Source organism: Ambystoma mexicanum, chromosome 6p, assembly GCF_040938575.1.
Source record: "Ambystoma mexicanum isolate Mex_15411 chromosome 6p, UKY_AmexF1_1, whole genome shotgun sequence".
NCBI classification, from domain to species: domain Eukaryota; kingdom Metazoa; phylum Chordata; class Amphibia; order Caudata; family Ambystomatidae; genus Ambystoma; species Ambystoma mexicanum.
In genome coordinates, this window is record NC_090935.1 from 491,821,544 (window position 1) to 491,840,015 (window position 18,472).

Consider the following 18,472-nt stretch of genomic DNA (forward strand, 5'->3'; position numbering starts at 1 on the left):
TCGGAATAATTTACTTCAACGACTAAGTTTTCACCAACCAAGCCTCATTAAAAATCTACCATACAGTCAGATGCTTCTTGTGAAAAGATTGGTGAGCGATCCAACAGAGTACGAAAAGGAGATCAAAGAAATGGGAAAGAAATTCCTTGACCGTGGATATAAGCAAGAAGAAATATCGGCAGCGAAAATACGCATGGCGACACAGACAAGGGGAGACTTATTGAAAACAAAAAGTAAAAAGGATGATGAATCTCCCTTAGTATTTGTATCAAAATACTCAAGACAGAGTAGCCGCATCAAGTCAATCATTAAAAAACATTGGAACACAATGACCTGTGACCATCGAGTAGAACACCTATTTAAAGACATCCCGATATTTGCATATCAACGAAGCCATAATCTTAAGGACAAATTGGTAAAAACCAAACCAGTACACAAAAAGAAAACTACGAAAAGATGTGGTACCTTTCCCTGCCTGAATTGTAACAACTGTGGCTACATAATGAAAGGGGATACCTTGAGACATCCGTATACAGGAGAAACCATAAAATTAAGAAGTTTCGGGACATGTGACTCTGAAAACGTGATTTACACTATAAAATGTCCCTGTGGTTTACATTACGTTGGCCAAACTTTGAGAACAGCTAAAACAAGATGGAATGAGCACAGATCTTGGATACGTAATAATAACAAAACCTCGGCTGTGGCCAGGCACTGGCAAGACAAGAAACATAACTTGGCACAAATACGTTTTGCTATCCTTGAGATAGTGGAAAAGAGAGATCCACATGAAAACTTCCAAAAAACAATGGATCAACGAGAAACCTTCTGGATTGACCGTTTGAGTTCTCTAATGCCTAAAGGAATGAATGAAGAGATTAACTATATGTGTTTTTTGTAAATTTCCGATTTTGTATATACACTTACGGATAACCTTAGATGAACTTTGGGCATTGGTGCATGAGACCGATTTATCTAGATTTGGATTAACATATATACCCTTTTTTGCATAAATCATTGCATGCTTTAATTGTTTAAGAATTACCTTGGAAAATGAATAATAGTATGGCACATATATTATGACATATACGTAATGCATCGTACAAATATTATGTCTAGCTATCCGTAATGGAGTTAAACATAGGCATTGACAGCTTGACCTATTACTTATAGTGGAACAGAGGTTTCCATGGAGACATCCCCGCCCCAGGGTAATTACCCGGGGGTGGGGCGCGAGGCGTACGTGCTCCGGCAACTCGGTTGGACCACGACGCCTCGTACCGTCTCCATGACAACGTTTAAATGAAACACATAGGCGCCTGCGCGCACACGTCTCTCTACAGACCGCAGGACAACGCTGGAACTCTAGGTAAGCATCGGCGAACACTCGCCGCACTCTACAGTAGATATAACAACAGTAGAATGGTTGTCTTAACCACCTATCTCTTTAACAGAGAGACGATGGATATATGCGTCTCGCGACGTATTTAAACACACACTGCTGTGAAACTAGAGAGAAAACGCCTTAAAGCGATCAGGTAGGACTGATTTCTGTCCTAAAATCAATGTATATAAAACCTATGATGTTGAAACTAAATGGCTTTTTGTTGGTTGTTTATTTTTCATTTGGCGGAACTATTGCATATACGTGGGACAATCCAAATGGTATGTGTGAATTTATTAATATATTGTATTTAAACCGTTAAATTCTTGAATACATAATTATGACTAGCTTGATGACATATAAAGAGATAACCACAAATGTTGTATTCTCTAAAAGAATCAAGGAATATTTAAATATGATCAGATTTAATCGACTTATTTCTCCGATTTCTTTACATCTGCATCATCTAAATGGGAACTTGTGATTGTAGTGGAAGCTCCATCGTCTCCCTGAAACACAGTACTTGCGTTAATAGGGAAGAAAGTATAGCAAATGGAATCACGTTATATGATCACGCTCGATGGAGCTGTCAGTATCCATACCTCGTGCTGCTGAAGAATATCTAGGGCTGTTGTCAATGTGGTGCACACATCCGAAAGCTGTTGCGCCGGCTCGTATCCGCATGGTCCCGCTTCCCCTGGAATTACTTGAATGTCAGGCTCTGCATCAAGTGCGTGGGTTGACGATTCAACAACTGCCTGAAACATAGTATTTGCATTAGTAAGGATTACAATTTTGAAAACACAACACACGCTTGGGGTCGACCGCACAGGTACATATCAATGGCTAACCACGAATGAAACATGGTGTAGAACAATCAAACGACAAGTGTTCCAGTCGTGATGATCACGGTCGATTGAGCTCTCAGTATCCATACCTTGTGCTACTGAAGAAAATCTAGGGCTGTTGTCAATGTGGTGGACGCTTCAGCATCTCCCTGAAAGACAGTACTTGCATTAGTATGGATAACACTAATTATAACTGAAAACAAACACCAGGGGACTACAACTAAGGTGTATATCAATTGGAAAGCACTAACCAAACAATTGGTAAAATAATCACACGATACATAAAAACTATTACTTTACATGCATAAAACAAGTCTGTAGCGGAATAGCCAAGTATGATTACCTGATACGTGCTAGAAGTGGTTGATAACTGCAAGCACGTCACGGAAGTAGAATGTTCTTGCTTCAGATTCAAGGGATAGTCAAGAAGTTGTAAAGGTAAATTATTGTTTGATTATGAAATGCCAATATTTAACATTGCCATGTAAGGAGACAGAATACTTGAGTAATGCGCAATATAGCACAGTTCCCTGTGCCCATATATAGATTTCGTTGTGGGTTATAATATACTGATAAATGTCATTATTCAAAAAGCTATACACTCATATCAATGTCGAAAGTATTACAAATTGGAAACAACACCTAAAATATCAATTAATCCATTCGGCTACCTACACACTACAAGGCCTAAAGCTAAAAACGGACACTTGACTCACCAGTGGCGGAATGTGGATGAATCGAGTGGGAATAGCGTTTGCAAGCAATTTTCGTGTCGATCGCCGTTTATTCTTCTTTGTTACCCAAGATGTGGTGTACATGTTCGAGGGAAAGTGCCGGCTGCAGATGCGGTATCGATCACCCCTCTTGTCCTCAAAGACTTGTTGGACTCTACTTTCCAGCTCATCTAGTGGATATCCACAATGTCTGACCCATTCTCTTATTCGATCAACAGTTTTCGGGAATACATGCATTGTAGCGCTTTCAGATTTAGCATGGGTCTTCGAAGGGCAACCGCTAATCGAACAGGCAGGCATTGTTGAAAATTCTGAAAAGTAAATATCAAGATTATTATAAAACCTTGATGAATAAAAATGTCATAAAAAAGTAAATGAACCATACCATGCTCAATGCAAGGTTTGTTTTGGTCACCGGAACTATACCAGTTCATCATGTGCGGCTTAGTATTTGCATAAATTACAGACATTTTTTAAATTATGTGACCAAACTCTGAACATGTGACTGGTCACTTGGATGTTCTGTCTTGCACGAAAAGGAAACATGCTTACATTATAGACTGGACCCCCGAAGGATGCAATTCGATGACAATTGACACAGAAGAAAATAAATAGATCTATTGATGGCATAACAATTGAAAATCAAGTCAATAGCAATGAGACCAATGACCATAGCTCTATTGGGTACTGTAATCGCAAATAGATAGAAATGTAAAAATGACCGAAATATGACTAGGATACATGGCATTACCTTGACCAACAAACAGTTGGATTCAGCAGGCCGAGAAGTATGTTGCAGGAGAACAGGTAGATGGCCACAGGTAGCACACTGACGAGTTTGCTCGAAGCGGTCACAGATAGCACGACGACGAGCAGATTAGCATAGATCTCAGTGCTTCTCAGTAGAAGGTTCAGGAGTTGACTTGCAAAGCACAAAGATGTTCTCATGAGACATATCAAGTGGTTTATAAAATATTAGAAACAGGGATGTGTTTGTGAATGAATGACGTCTGTATGTCGTAGTGTTATGTTTATTGCAGGGGGGCGGCCTGCCTCAGGGGAGGCCTGCCTGGAGACACAGGGTCTGAGGAGGCCTTGTGGGCGATGGCCCCTGGGCGTGGGATACCTTTTGAAGTGTACATACTGTTTGGCACCTTGGCCGTTTGCGCCCGTGACAGCCCCCATGCCAGCGCTCATCCCCGGGTGCGAACCGCCTTTGATAGAGGGGGTGGGATGGATGGGCCTGGGGCATGCAGATAAGGCACAGGAAGACTGCTGAATGGAGACACACTTATGTTGATTGCAGGGGGGCAGCCTGCCTCAGAGGAGGCCTGCCTGGAGACACGGGGTCTGAGGAGGCCATGTGAGCGATGGACCCTGGGCGTGGGATACCTTTTGAAGTCTACATGCTGTTTTGCACCTTGGACGTTTGCGCCCGTTACAGCCCCCCATGCCAGCGCTCATCCCCGGGTGCGAACCGCCTTTGATAGAGGGGGGTGGGAAGGATGGGCCTGCGGCGTGCAGGTAAGTGTGTGGGAGCGAGGGGCCATCAGGCCCCTCTCATCCTTTACTTCTCAGTAGAAACTCATACCAAGTGCCTCCAGGAGTGGGTTCTCACCTTGCCCTTATGTGATGTTAACTTTGGATGACATTCACGTAGATGGGAACACTGAGCAGGACACCGGCATCCATTTTTGTACCCCCTTTCCAATCCATCTTGGTGACCAGGCCTCACTGCGATAATACAGCGCGCAGAGCACATGGCCCACACCCTCGTTTCCACTCTGACTGGAAAACTCCAGAGGTATTTGCAACAGCTAATAAATGTAACACATCACTCTTCCTCTGAGATCACGTTCCTGCATGTGAACCAGCCTGAACCAAGCACATAGCTTGTTCATCTCCACAAACGTGTCCTTGCCCACGCACCCTCGCCAGTGGAAACTTACTGCCATTCTGACCCTGTGTCCCTGCAAGGTATTCTCTTCATGTGCCAGACCACTGACCACGCCATGATGCCCACCTAGCAGATCCCCAACTAACATTAGACCCCTACTGCAGTATATCGTTGCCTATCAATAACAAATGCCACATACCGGAGATTCTTGTGAGCACAGACTCACACTTCAAACTGTGTGTTACAGTGGTCAAGACCCTTGACCTAAGGCCTGTATAATCCAATGTTAATTGACAGTATAGATATATGTGTGACTTTTATAGAGACATAACCGACTGAAAGACTTTGAACAAGTGTTATTTAGTGCATGCATTATTGATAATATATTATGTTAGCTTAGATAGTGACCACCCTGCTTCACAGCGACCTGACCTTCACCCATTCTGAGCACAGATGTCTGACGTCCATCCTTGAATGGAGAGACACTTGATTAATTTAAAAAATTGAAACAACCGTTGTTAATATATATGTGGTGTTTTATTTTGTATCTTATTTTGATGACACAAAAATACAAGACTTTAAACATTGTACAGGTCAGGTTGCAGCACAGCGAGAGAAAAACCCCTGTACTGACCGCTGTCACTCAGGAACGTTTCTCTTATGGCACGAACGCACAGGCGGGTATCACTCTTAGAACACAGTGTCCAAGCCTCCCGTGAAGCCACCATGTAAAGGAACGATAGGCCACCAGCCTGTACCACCTGTGAAAAGGAATGAAACAAACTGTTTTTAAATGACCAAGATAAGTTTAATAAACGTTTGTTGTCAATGACAATTCTTGTAACTAATGGCATCGTGCTCGGACAAATGCTATCTAGACACTGCACACTATTGAATGACTTTCATGCGTTACAATGATATGTATATGTCATTTTGGATATAGTAGAAGACCATGAAATAGGAGTGGCATGACAAGCAGAGTATACTTACTCGTTACTCGGATTACGAGGACGAACAGTTGCGCGAAGTTCTTGCATAAGCACCATCATTATCCTCAACACGGACCGTGTGAGGCAGGCTGCCCTGAAGTCTGGCAGCTCGGTGATGCATTGTGGTCGTGGCTCGCCTTCCGAAATGTAGGCCACGCATCCCGAGTTTTCACAGCCGCAGCAGTTCTCATCCTCGGTTGGCATTAGCTCGCACCGATTGCATGTGCACCAGGTGGAAACACCGTCCATGCGACTAGGTCCAGACTCTTCAGCTGTTGAATCGTCCTCCCAACTGCCGTCCGAAGACCCATCGTTTTCGCGTGTTTCCCTTTCCAGTAGTTCCTCCTAGGTATACTCGGGCTCGTACATGTAGGGCATTATTGTAGCCATTGTGTGTTAAACAAACTAAAATAATGTATAGCGGTGGTACTGGTATCTGTTCACACAGGCTACAAGCAATGAAGGTAGCTGACCAGAGCACAGAAACGAGTCACAGAATACTCAAAGTAACACAGAGAGAGGAATGGAATCGAAAATCTGCTGCTGTGTGTTGTGAAACGGTCTGTTTATACTTATTGAGGAAAGAGGCGTCCTGCCATTTCCATGGCGACACATCATTAGCTGAAGCACAGCGAATGTTGACACGAGACGTGCTTTGGCGTTGTAAAAAGGGCGGTACGCGTCTGCTGATGACAGGCTCAGAGGCGGGGGATATGATTTAGTGCCGCAAAAGCAGGTCAGCCAGGGCGATGGGGGAAATTATAGGATTATCACAAAATGGCAGCTCCCAGGTGCGTGTTTTCGCGTGCGTTTAATGGACGGAAACTCGGGTAAGGTCCATAGGAAATTTTTCTAAAATCGAGCAATTTAGGCTTAAAAACACATGGCCGACCCGTAGGGGCAATACATTTTTTGGACCAAACCATTCCTTTAATTGACACCATGCAAAGCATACCACCTCTAAGTTATTTTCTGGACACAAAGGGCGAACCAACCACACCATGGAAACGATGGAAGAAACGTTTTGACCATTATGTGTTCGCAGCGCATGGCTTGATCTTTTCCAGTGAAAGGAAAAAGTGTTTATTAATACATTGTTTAGGAAATTACGGACAAGAACAGTTTGAGAATCTGCCTGCACTGTCTGAAGAGGATGCTTCAGGTCTCACTGAATATGAGAAATGCATCAAAATGGTAGATGCAAACTATGAGAAATCGGTGAGTCTCATTCTGGAGAGATATCATTTTGGGAAGCGCAAACAAGAGGATGGTTAAACAGTGGAGCAGTTTATTACAAGCTTACGGGGCTTGGCTACCTCATGTGACTTTGGTAATACCTTAGATGAACGACTTCGGGATAAGTTCATGCTGGAATGTAGAGACAGTAAAACAAGGGAAGCACTCTGGTCCAAAGGAAAGCCTTCCTTGGATGAAGTACCTAGGGTTGCAAAAGAAGTAGAACACACTAACAAGTATGTAAAGGAACTAGAAAAAAGAGTAGAGCATGAAAATAAGAATGAGGAGATATCACAAACACCAGAAATTCTGGAGATTCAAGGAAGAGATTCTGCAAAGAGGAAATTAAATTTAAAAAGAGATCAAATATATGTGAAGAAGAAATCTTCTAGGTTCAAGGAAAGGAGTAAAATGAATGACACATGGAGGTGCTATAGGTGTGATAGTATTCATCATTTAGCAAGCAGCGAGAAATGTCCTGGCATCAAGGAGTTGTGCAAAAGGTGCAATAAGAAGGGACATTTTACCAACTGCTGCAGAACCAAAATGTAGAATATAGATTATGCTGAGGAATTGTGTGAAGGACTTGAATAATGCACGTCTCCAGTAGAAGGTTCATTGCATAACTCAACAATTGAAGATGATGATGCCAACATGGAGAAACCAATGGCAGTAATAGAAGTGGATAACAATCCACTAAGTGTGGTAATTGACTCAGGTGCGAAATATACCTTATTACCCACATTTTTATTTGAGAAGGATTTCCAAGAAAGCACTGTATTGAATAAGGTTGATGTTAGGCCTGTTGCCTATGGTGGCAGACGCATTGAATTGGAAGGAGGGTTCTGGTCTGTAATGAAATTCAAAGACAGGTCTGCGAAAGGGAAAGTTTATGTTTCAAAGAAAGGCATGCAACCACTCCTGAGCTGGTCACATCAAAGGCGCTTGAAAATAAAATTGGATACAAATGCAGAGGCGACAGTGTATGCTGTCGATCAGGAAACCATCAACAAGACTCTTACTCAACAGTCAGTGTTTAAAGAAGAACTAGAAGTTTTAAAACATTTTCATCACAAGATTATGATATATTTTATTTGTATCACACTCATACACAGGTGTTTCAGAGCGCCATTAAGTTAAAGCATGATGCCATTCCAGTTGTACAAAAAGTAACACTGGTGCATTTGGCTATAAAATAGGCGGTGAAACAATAACTTGAAAGAATGGAGGCAGAAGGCATCATTGAGAGAATAGAGTCATCTGAATGGGTTTCACCTTTAGTGATAGTACACAAGCCCAATGGGAAGTTAAGACAATACATATATCTCATAAGTGTGAACAAATGTGTAATCTATGATACAAATCCCTTGCCTAATATAACTGAAATGCTAGGAACAATTAAGAATGCTAAGATAATGAGTACTTTGGACTTGACATCTGCTTATCATCAGATTATGTTGCATCCTTTGTCCAGGAACATTACTGCTTTTATCACCACGGAAGGTTTATTTCGTTGCAGAAGGATGCCGTTTGAGCTGGTATCCGCTGCTGCAGTTTTCCAACTTGTAATGTATCAATTGTTCCATCAAATGCAGGATATGTTTGTTTTCAAGATGACGTATAAGTGTATGGTAAAGATCAGAAGGAACATGGCAGTAGTGTCTATAGAGTATTGAATATATTTGAAGAGGCTAGCGTCACACTCACTAAGGAAAAGTTTAAATTCAATAGATCTAGCATATAATATCTGGGTCATGAAATTTCAAATGAGGTTATTAAGTATAAGGAAGAGTTGGTTAATACTATCATACATTTTCCGTGTCCAGACAGTAAGGATTAACTGATTTCATTTTTGAGTATTACGCACAATGTATTCCTGGATTAGCAAGTAAAACGTTTCACATGAGGAAACTAGTGAATAAGAATATGAAGCTTGATTGGAATGGTTGTTGTGAAGATGAGTTCAATAATATAAATGCGGAATTAAATAATGCTCCCACATTGTAATCATTTGATACTAATAAAAGGAGCATACTCACCACAGACGCCACTAATCACAGTATAAGGGCTGTGTTATCACAGATGGTAGATGGAGTGGAGTACCCAATTGCTTTTGTTTCTAGAGTACTAGAAGAAGAGGAATGCAATTATTCCACTATTGAAAAAGAGTTACTGGCTGTGAAATGGGCAATCGAAAAATGTTTCATTCATATGGGGAACCAGATTTGTGGTGAGATCTGATCATAAACCGCTCAAAGAGATTCTTTCGACAAAGGGTCTTGATAAGGTTGTGTCAAGAAGTAGGAAATAGGTGGCAAGTCTACAGGAGTATAATTGGGATGTAGAATTTGTTCCCGGTGTGAAGAATAAATCTGGTGATTGTCGAGATTAACCAATTTTGTTGAGACTGTAGATGATGAAGGAAATGATGAAGAACAAATATTGTGTGTGCTCCAGGAAATAGCATCGGAAGATGATTTGTTGGAAGCAATAGAGTCTGATGAAACTCTCAAAAAAGTGAAGGAGCGATTGGGGAGTGGAGCGAGGAGTAATGATATTAAGAAAGGTGAACGCCCTGAGGCTGTAAAGCATGTATTTGATGAATTACATATATACAAAGGTTTAGTGCTGAGGAATGGAAAATGATATCCACCAGTTGGTGTTAGGACAAAAATTCTGTAGGTAGCACATGAGGGACATCTGGGTATGACCAAAACAAAAAATTTGATTAGGCAAGATTTTTGGTGGCATGGTGTAGATTTAGAAATGGAGAGGTTGATCAGATAATGTTGTAACAATTCTGCAAAGGGATATGTTGCAAGACAGGAACCCCTGACTTGCTAAAGATTCTGGATAGGGTTGCATATTTACAAATCCAGGACTACCTTGAAACCAACAAACTCCTAGGCTCTCGACAATCTGGTTTTAGACCTCAATATGGGACAGAAACTGCCCTTGTTGACCTGAAAATCCAGATTGATGCCTGAAATATAAAGGTGGCTTTGCCATCCTGCTCCTCCTAGACTTGTCAGCGGCGTTTAACCACAAGGTACTTTGCGATCACTTGAAAACAGCAACCTATTTCTCCAACTCAGCCATCACATGGATACAATCCTTCCTGAACAAAAGGACCATGCGAGTCTTCTCTCCCATCGCAGCAGCTGACCTCATACCCATCACATGCAGTGTGCCCCAAGGGCCCTGCGTCTCACTCACTTTGTACAACATTTTTACAAAGCCGTTGTTTGACAAACTGGATCGTCTGGGTGTCATCTACCCTAACTATGCAGATGACACTCAGATACTCCTACCACTTACGGGGGTGTCCAGTCATTTTTTCGAATGCAAAAGTTTCGAAAGGCAAATTTTTGAATCTTTTTTTTCGAAATATAAAAAAGTTTTGAATGACAATTTGTTCAAAAATAAATTCGAAAGTTTGCCTTTCTAAACTTGGGTTAGAGTTAGGGTTGGGGCTTGGGTTAGGGTTGGCGGGTGGGAGGGTGGTGTGGGGTTTGGGGAAGCTGGGGGGTACCCCCCCAATATACACTAAAACCTTGCAGCGTTACATGGAGCTGTCTGGTGCTGAAATTACAGGACTGGACAGTTCCATGTAACGTTTCAAAGTTTTTAAAAAAAACTGCATTTAAATGCCAACACACACAAATAACTTTGAAATGTTACATGGAGCTGTCCAGTCCATTCCTGTAATTTCAGCGCTGGACAGCTCCATGTAACGTTACATTGTTACAACCAAAACAGCATTGACATGCTACTTTTACCATGTAAACGTGCATTTCAATTGAAACCAATCCATGACTATTGTCGACGGATTGGTTTAGAAAGAAATGCACTTTTGCATTTTAAAAATAGTCTGTCGAAACTTTTGATTTCGAATCTTTTGATTCGATACTTTTGTTTTTCGAATCTTTTGATTCGACCCTTTGACCATAAACCCCTTACGGGTTCATACGATACAGATGTACTTCGAATACATGAAATTTACACAATCATTCAGGCATGGATGGCCACCCATGGCCTGTGCCTGAATGATGATAACACGGAATTACTGCTGGTCAGCTCCACAGCCAAAATAAACAAATTGGGACCCAACTATAACATCTTTAATATTGATGGGAACAATATACCAGTTGGCAAAGTAGTAAAAACACTTGCATTCTATTTAGATGCCACCTTGAACCTTAGCAAACAAGTGAATATGACCGTCTCAGCCACGGCCTACACTGGCAAACTGATAAGAGCGTGCAGACCTTTGCTTTCAACCGAAAGCTGTCTTACTTTAGCCAGAGCTCTTATAGGTTCCAAACTGGACTACTGCAACGGGCTATACTTAGGTGCCAACAAAACAGTAATTAACAAATTACAGACCTTGAAGAACAATACTCTTAGAGCTGCCCTAAATATACCCCGAAATGCACGTATCTCAGCAACCAGGATACAACATAAATGGCTCCCCATAAATGAAAAAATGTAACTTAAATCTTTATGTCTTACCTTCAAAGCACTGAACCACATGCCTCCCACCCCCCATCTCACTGAATAATTCACCTGGAGATCCTCCAAACGTATCACAAGATCCACAGATACGTCCTGCCTGACGGTTCCAAGATTCCACCTAAAAAGATCTGGCGGTTCCAGCTTTACGGTCCTAGCCTCCCAATTATGGAATTCCCTCCCAGCTAACATTAGGACCATTCAAATATCCGACAACTTCAGAAGAAGTGTCATATCTTGGATTCTTAATGAGAACTAAATCACCAATGCATACTACTTGTGTGATGGCAAACTACCTCTCTGCATTCTAATTCTATTGATGTATGTACTCACATTCTACCAATGCGTTCTACCCTCCTTTTATTTATATGTATCTTACCTTTTGTATGTATGTATCTTACCTCTGACAAAGTAACTAATATGCATGTATGTATGTATGTATCTTACCTATGACTAAGCAATTGCTATAATCATGTAATTGTACTTCAGAGCACCCAGATACCCCTGGGTCAGGTGCGCTATATAAATAAAATAAACAAACAAACAAACAATCACATCCATACAGACCATAACTTGGGACTGTGTTGGTTTGGACATTGTGGGTCAAGTTAGAAGCCAAGGTACGTTGAAATATTGCATAGTGCTTATTGATATGTTGTCCAGGTGGGTGGAGGATAAATGGGTGCAAAACATTTGTTCAAACGATATTATTTCATTTCTGGAGAGTATATTTAAACGGGAATGTTATCCCACTACTATCAATACAGACAATTGAGTGCAATTGGTGTCGGAAGAAATTGAATCATTTCTCAGTGATAATGGGGTTGAGCACAGGACAATTTCTATTTATCATCCCCAGACTAATGGCATAGTCGAGAGATTCAACATGGTAACTAAGAATAGTATCACGTGTGCTTTGACCAGCAATAGTGATTGGAAGAAGGCAGTTGTAGATACTGTTGCGGCACATAGATTCATTCCCCATTCTACCACAGGTGTTTCCCCTTTTGAAATGTTAAGAGGTCGAAAACCTAACACAAGAGTATGTCCTGCGTGGTTAGGCAGAGCATGTATCACTTTGACTTTGAGGAAGTGGGGAGGAATATTTATTAGAGACAAAATGTAATAAACAATTGTTTGATGTGAGGAAGGCTGGCAGGAGATGTTGAGTAGAAGTGGGAGATTGGGTGGGAATCAAACTTCCAGTGAATAATGGAAAAAGGAATTATTCAATGGTCAGCTCCTATTCAAGTTGTGAAAAGGTTTCATGGTGCCATTAATGTATCGGATGGAAGAGTATGGAACGTGAACAGAGTGTGCAAATGAGTGCTGGATTAGAAATAATGATAAAGGAAAGGAGGAGGTAAAGAGGGATAATGTATCTGGAAAGAGTCAATGCTTAGAGAATGTGTGTACTAAACGGGCATGTAAAAGACCATCATATCTCAAGGATTATGTGAGTTGAACTCATGTACTTATTGTGTTGCAGTACAAATCATTCTGTACAATCTGTTGATGTAAATTTGTATATAGTTATTATGTTATTTCTTCCATTTCTGTTATGTCATTGATGTGTCTGTTAGTATTTTGCAGTATCAATTTTGGTTGTGTTATATAAAGAAGGGAGGTGTGTAGTATATAATTGTCTACTAATTCTGTATTTCATTACCATGCCATTGGGATCAAAATCATTGGAACATTGTATTACAAAGTACTGGAATGTTATGCAAGCAGAGTCTAGAATATGGAACTATTTGGTGATTAGGAATGATGCAGAGTTAGTCAGTTGCTGTTGTAATATTGATGTGGCCGGTGGGTTTAACTCTCACACTGAACAACCATACATTGTAACATCAACTTGTGTGAGAGAATTCTTCAGGATCCAATAACATTTGGAGATTTGGAGAAGGATTCACAGTGCTCACCATAGTATTGAGGGATCGGTAGTGTGATAACATCCTTTAAACATTCTTATTGCCGTAATTGCAAAAGAGAATTAGTCTATACATTTTGTGGAAATAACATGGATTGGGAAAGGACGTTGCTGGCTAATGGCAGGGATTATACAAACTCTGTTTTCCAAAAACAAGTCAGCACCCCTGTGACAACCTATAAGAACTTTATGTTTCTTCAAATCAATAGCCAAACCCTGTTCCCAAGTGGAATTGTTTCAAACCCTTACTTATTTCAAATTTTAAAATAATGCCTGAACAGATGTCAGTTAGTTGTGGATATTCTAATTCCACCATAAATCACATGTATTCAAATAAGCAATAATAGTTATTTATCATGTTTATATTATTTTGAATAGGTTATACAAAAACAATATTTTACTTCATGTACTCATCCTCCAAAAACAGGATTAAGCACTAGCAAATTATTTATGCTTTAGGCAATAACATAGTAACAATATATAAACACAACCATATAGTGAATATTTAAAAAAGGAAAAAATAAATGCATACATGTTATGCAATACTAATACAATCGATACAAATCGTTATAAATACATCATATAATTCCAAAACGATTAATTGGTGACTGTTAACAAATAGTCTAAAACATGTATATAATTCCAACCCAGTTTCGGCAGAACATGGTCTACAATTCATAAAGACCCAGGCCTCTTTAGTGCCATTCCAACTGAAGGGGAGTTTTGGTAGGGTGTTCCAGCTATCATATCGATTCAACTGAAACAGCAAACAAATGTACATATAGGTTAGGTTAAATAAACACACTTAGACATAGACAGTTTCAGATAATCGAATCCAGTCCTGGAGAGGTAGGGGGAACAGAAAGTAGATATTCATTCTTCCTCAAAATGGTCTGCCATTGGAATTTGTTTTTAAAAATTCCCCAAAAGGTTATGAGATCATTTGAGCAGTCTTCAGTATTTTGGTCGTTAAAAATACGGAAATGGCAATAGGATTTAAACTCCACTTCAATGCATGGTAGCTGTAAATAATTATCACATTTTAATATCAGCAATTAATTGTATTATTATTTTGCTATACTGTAGTCCCGGCTACACCCTTCCCTAACTTCAAAGGCTATACTTCAAGTAACACTCTATTCACTCCCATCCTTATAAGATAGCACATGAAAGTTACATTTCCAATTCCTCCCATACTTTCCATTTTCAAATCCACAAATCCACAATGAAGCCTTACTTCAGTTATACCTCAAAGAGTAGGAAGAAGGGTTAACTTCACTTGCTGCTAATACACACATAAATGATAACTATATGTTCCAAAAATCACACTGACATGGAGAGTTATTTTGTATTTAAACATCCTTAGTCACAGTGGGCTCAAGGTCGATTGTTACGACACCAATGCTCATCTATGCACCCTCCCATTACTCATAGCATATTGAAAATTTGATCAGCATTTCGAAGCTGTATACATACAGAAATAATCTTTATTACAATACATGTCCTGCATATTTCAACCTAAACTCAGATTAAACACCATTTCATTGATTCCATTGAGCTCAAATTACAATCCAGAAACTATCCTTCAGAAAACGCCACATAATAATACACATGCTAAGCGTTTTTCAAATTTGCGATGCCATCGAAACCACCGTCCCATGGCCAACAGAAATGGGAAATGCACCAACACCATCGAAAGTAGTCCTAATGGACAACAACCTAACCCTGGAACCACAAATAAATGCAACAATGAAGAAATGCTTTTTCCTCATCCGCACAGCAAGAAGAATTCTACCTTTCCTCTCCTTCGTGCACAAAACACTCACTATCGTCACCCTTATCATGTCTAAAATCGACTATGCAAACAGCCTCTACCTCGGAATACCAGAATACCCCCTTAAGAAACTGCAACAGATCCAAAATGCAGCAGCAAGACTACACCTCAAACTATCCAGAAGAGACCACATCACTCCAGCCCTAAAAACATTACACTGGCTCCCAGTAAAACATTGCATCACCTTCAAAACGTTTCCTACAAAAGAAAATAACAGTCTACAAACCAACGAGACCCCTCCGATCAAGCAACGAAATCCGCCTGGAACTCAAACCATGCCATAAGAAAAAACTTGGAGGCACCTCCTTCTACCACTTAGCCACAAAAACCTGGAACAACATCCCAAAAGAAATAAGAAACACTGAAGATCACTTAAAATTCAGGAAATCACTAAAAACCTGGCTCTACAACACCATAGATTAAACCAGGAAACCAAAACTAGAAAAGGATGACTAAACCAAAAGACACGGACATCCCGGACCTGAGAGAGTAACGCCCACGGCACCTGGACGGGTGAAACCGGCTAGAATGGAACACAGGCGATACGCACAGAGACTGAGTCAACTGCCCCAGACAATCCCACCAACACTTTCGCCCGCCCCTTAATTAACTACCGCCAGGTACCATATGGGTGTGGAATTATCAAGATATTGGCAATCGCCCCACTACCTGAGAAGTTGTCATTGGCAGGTGCAATGGCCACAGGTGTATGAATGGAAGATAAGGGGAGCTATGAGAGAGCATGTCAGAGGCAGGGGCTAGAGGAGTAAGGAACCTGTAGGCCAATCAGACCCAGTTCAGGACAGAGCCGCAAACAGGAGAGACTACGCAAACAGAGCGCATCAATTCAGGATAGAGACGCAAACTAACCAACCCCTACTAACTATTTCCCTTTCTGCATACACCTCTCAAACTCCAAACCAAACACAACCAAAACCTACAGCACAACAAACCGCACAAACTTCACTACACTGCAACAACAAAACAAAAACACACATAGCCTTGCACAACAGTACACGATGACTACCGGCCGCAAACACCCCAGGCCCAGCCAACGGACCCACGGGGCTGAGGCCGCCAACAGCACATCACTGCCCTCATGCACTTTTCCTGCTTCCTCCCACTAACACAACCTCCCCTCCCGTTTCAGAGCCGCCAGAGTGCCAAGGGACCACTCCGGTGGTGATAGTGCGCAGTACAAATGTCCTTTAACATTAACATTAACATTAACATCTTCAACTCCTTGAATATATATGTAGATGTGCATGCATTATCACATAATTATGTGTTTAGTGTACCCAGGCATTTGATTTAGCTACCTTTGGCTGCTCAAAGCTTTGATCGGTTACAGCAGAGCCCTTACCATTCAAATGACAAAATAGACATAGCAGTTCATTTTTAGCAACTCCACAGTCTTTTCCATTATGTACGGAGACACAATCATCCCGTATAGCACAATTTAGCACACATATGAACAATATGTCTATCATAAAATTAGGGACCAAATGCACCATATTCAGGGGATAATTCATGGAATCAGGCGCAGATGCAGCGCACGCAGCTGGCACAGAGAGGGACCGTGCGCCAGTGTGTGCTAGCCGCGTGCGCCAAACAGCATTTAGACGCACCGCATATTCATGGATTTCCCAAGCCATTTGCAGCCGTGGCGCAGCGAACATCCAGCAGCGCCAGTTACGCCCCCAAGAAGGCCCCTTGCACCAGAAAAAGACATTGAAATCCCCAATAGAGCGCAAAGGGCTGCGCTAACCCTGGACCAGCTTACAGGCCCCCTACACTGTAATCGCGTGAAAAAGTACGCGTACCCCGCTTGTGGCAGCCAAAGCGTGTGAATATGAAAACATCCCTGCGCACCCCCTTGAATATGAGTACCCCGTACACGGCAGCCAAAATGCATGGATAGGGCTGTGTGTGTGGTCACAGGTGTTGGGGGTTCCACCTTGTGGGCTGCCTGTGGGTCATGGCCAGGGGTGTTGGGTGTTCCCCCGTGGTGCGGGCTGCCTGCGGGTCATGGTCCCTAATCCTAATAAATTATATACATAAATTATATACAATGGCGGCGGGCTAGTCCTACGGCTCACCTTCCTCCCCAAGAGTCTTGGCCAGGGCATCATTGAACTCTATGGCCCGGTGTCGGGACTGCGCCCTGTCCTCGAGGGCTCACAGAGACGCTGCCATGCTCTCCTCCAGCTCCCTGTGAGTCTACACAAGGAGCTCTGCCCGCCTCAAGGCTCGCTGCATGGAGTTCTCCACCCTGACCATGGGAGCCGTGCCCTCTCTGCCCACCACCGCTCTGCACCTATCCGCTGGCCCAACCGCTGCCACACGGAAGACACACTTTGTCCAGGGTCCTCCTGCCCATTGGCCGATGCCTACCCCCGTGATGTAGTCGGCCCGAGGCCTGACGCCTCCCACGTCAAGCCTGCTGCCGCCTTGATGCCAACTGCCACTGCCACCACGACTGCTTACGGGACGATGGCAACACCCGGGGCCCTTGGTGCACGTGCCCTGCTTGATGGTGCCTGCATATCCTCCGTTTCCAGGGGTCCAGTTGCTTGGGTGACCACCTATGCTGGACCTCCGACTCCCGACTGTGGCAGGGATGGGATCTCCACCAGCGTGGCCATGGTGGCTTGGGCAGGTCCACAGGGGACCCTGGTGGCATGTGGGCCAGAAGACAGCATGGAGTACAACTGGCGCATAGTGTGTAAAGAGGAGGAGAACCCTCCCAGCCATTTCACGTTGGCACACACCTGTTCGTGATGACATGCGTGACACCCCCAGGAAGCACGCACATCATCACGAATGTCGCATGTGCGCAACGAGTTACCGATTAGAACGGGCTCAACTCTGTCACGGATCGCCACATCCTCAGGTAGAGTAATGCTAGTGACGTGGGCCTCCCCCCTACCTGTGGACGGGCCTGGGACGGGGCATCCCTGCTGGTGCATGGTGATGCTGTCTCAGTATCAGGGACAGGATTAGGCACAGGCCCCTCCGCGGCACCTGTCTTACTCCTGCCCCTGCCCCTGGACTGCACCACTTGCACCAGTGGAACCACCCCCACCAGGCCCCATTTGTGGGTCT